The following is a 2,601-nucleotide window of genomic DNA, read 5'->3' as shown; positions in this document are numbered from 1 at the left end:
GGACTGTCCAATTCACCATAGGTTTTTCTCCTCTCCTGATCACTCCCTGAGGGCATTGTAAATGTAGCCAATCATGGGGAAGTCCTCCGTTTGTCTACAGGTCTGGAGGCTGCCCCCACTAAGTTTAAAGACTTTTCTTCAGTATCAAATCTGGATTTACAATCCTTCTGCCAATGGAGCCCTTTGTGACACCGGGGACAGGGGGTCTTTTCGATACCCCACCTCCAGGCTTAGGCCGGTTCTCTCACTGAGGGCAATTTCTTTTAATATGGCCAGTCTGGCCACAGCCAAAACATGGGCCTTCTATCCCTCTAGGCCCCATTGTTACCTGCTGTCCCAGATTAAGTGAGTTAAATGCTTGGGTTAAGGCATGGGTCAGAGCCTCTGTTTGCATCTGTAAGACAGCAGCCATGGCTTTGGTTTGCCCACTCTGGGTTCCCACTTCCTTAGAGGCAATTTTCCATTGTTCCATGGACCTGTCCTTAAGGCCAGCACAGGCTATCTTGTGATCGGCATCCCTTCCATCCAATACCAGGAGTTTAGTGAATTGCTCCCTCCTTGGGCCGGGGGGTAATTTTCATTTTAAGCTCTTCTCCACACTGTCTATAAACTCGTAGAGGTGTTCATCAGGCTTTTGATTAATTCCTGCAAGGGGGGATTCAGTAGGCCCCTCGTCCAATTTTCTCCAAGCATTTAACCATCCAATTTTCTCTAAGCATTTAATCCTATGACCCTGACCTGTTCTGTATATGGGGCTGGAATGCCTGACTGTTGCTCCCCTGTGGCATAATGGTCACTTGAACCAGTGATCCAAAAGTAATGGGGACCAGTGGATAGGCACTTGCATTCCTCTCAACCTGTATCCTGCATTCCTCCTTAAAGAGGGCACACCATTTAATATATATAGGCCTAGGAAGGACTGCTTGGGTGAGGTCCAGCCAATCCTTTGTGGTACACTGCTGATGAGGCAAGCCTTGGAGGAGAGTATCTACCCAGGGTGATCCAGGGCCATCCTCAGCCACCGCCTTTTTTAATTCCTTTAAATCCTTCACCTCCCAGGGATACCAGGGGTCAGGGTGCACTCCTCCTGGGTTTACATTAATAGGATACGCTTCCACCCATGGCCTCACAGAGGTCTCCTGAGTGGGGCCAGAATCCTGGAAATGGGGATGGTTTTCATGGGTTTGAGGAAGCCCTGAAGCTGGCCAGGGCATGCCTGAGGTGCCGCTTATTACTTTGGCCACTTTTGGTTTCACTTCTGTTGCATTTCTGCATTCTTCCTCAAACCCTTCCCATGATTCTGAAGGCTCGTCAGGAGGTGGTGCCAAGGGCTTAGGGCTCTTGGGCTGAAAGCATGCCTTTAAGGCTGAAATAATAGGGTAGAACTCCAGTGGTGGATCAACCCCCAATTGAACCTCCCTTTGTCGAGCTAGATGTTCCACATGTTCCCATGTATCCCCAGTAAAAACGCTAACCCCAAGCAGCCAGGGAGCCAAATGAATCGCCTCTGCCCAAACCTTTTGAGCTACGGGATCTGACAAATCCAATCCCCTGCTTTTAAGCATATCTCTCAGTGCTTTAAGTGCCAGGGGTCTTCAAATTTAAAAGTTGTGTTACCCATATTTAGGGTCTTGCTTACCCCAAACCTCTCGATTGGCCCCGATTTGTTTTCCTTCTTTCTTCTCTTCTTTTCACCTTCCTTCAAATGCCACGCTGAGCGCCAGTTGCGGGGGGTTTGAACCAGTGACCCCCAGTGCAGTGATGATTGGGGATGAGTAAGCATGCCATTCGCCAGCCCACACCACCCCCAACACCCAGGGACACTCAGACGCAACAAGGAGTCTAGTCAGGCAGGGACTCATTTATTTCAGGTGTTACAAAGCTTGTAAAGGTACCTGGAAATGCCCCCTCCCCCCTGAGGGTGTATCTTAAGGATGGTCATGCGCTGATCATGCACTCCTCAGCAGTGCGGAAGTATTCTTCAGACTTTCAAAGCAAGCCAGGTTGCGCCCCCAGTAACTTCCTTTCGGACCTATGCAAGGTGGGGCCTTTAGGTCCCCACACTATCTCTATCATCTATCTCTATCATCTATCTGTCTGTCTGTCTGACTGACTGTGTATCTATCTGTCTCTACCATCTGTCTAACACCTATCATCTATCTATCATGTATTACCCATCTATCTATCATCCATCTATCATCTATCTATCTATCTATCTATCTATCTATCTATCTATCTATCAATCATCTATCTATCTATCAATCATCTATCTATCTATCTATCTATCATCTATCTGTCTATCTATCTATCTATCTATCTATCTATCTATCTATCTATCTATCATCTATCATCCATCTAATATCTATCTATCGTCTATCTATTGTCTATCTATCTATCCATCTACCATCTAAATCATCTATCTATCTATCTCTATCATCTGTCATCTATCATCTATCATCTATTGTCCATCTATCATCTATCATCCACCTATCATCTATTTATCATCTATCTTCTATCTATCTATCATCTATCTACCTACCTATCATCTATCTATCTATCTATCTATCTATCTATCTATCTATCTATCTGTCATCTATCTAC

The sequence above is a fragment of the Nannospalax galili genome, unplaced genomic scaffold (genome assembly GCF_000622305.1).
Source record: "Nannospalax galili isolate Female #2095 unplaced genomic scaffold, S.galili_v1.0 scaffold1029, whole genome shotgun sequence".
Taxonomy (NCBI): domain Eukaryota; kingdom Metazoa; phylum Chordata; class Mammalia; order Rodentia; family Spalacidae; genus Nannospalax; species Nannospalax galili.
Note: the sequence above shows the minus strand (reverse complement) of the source record.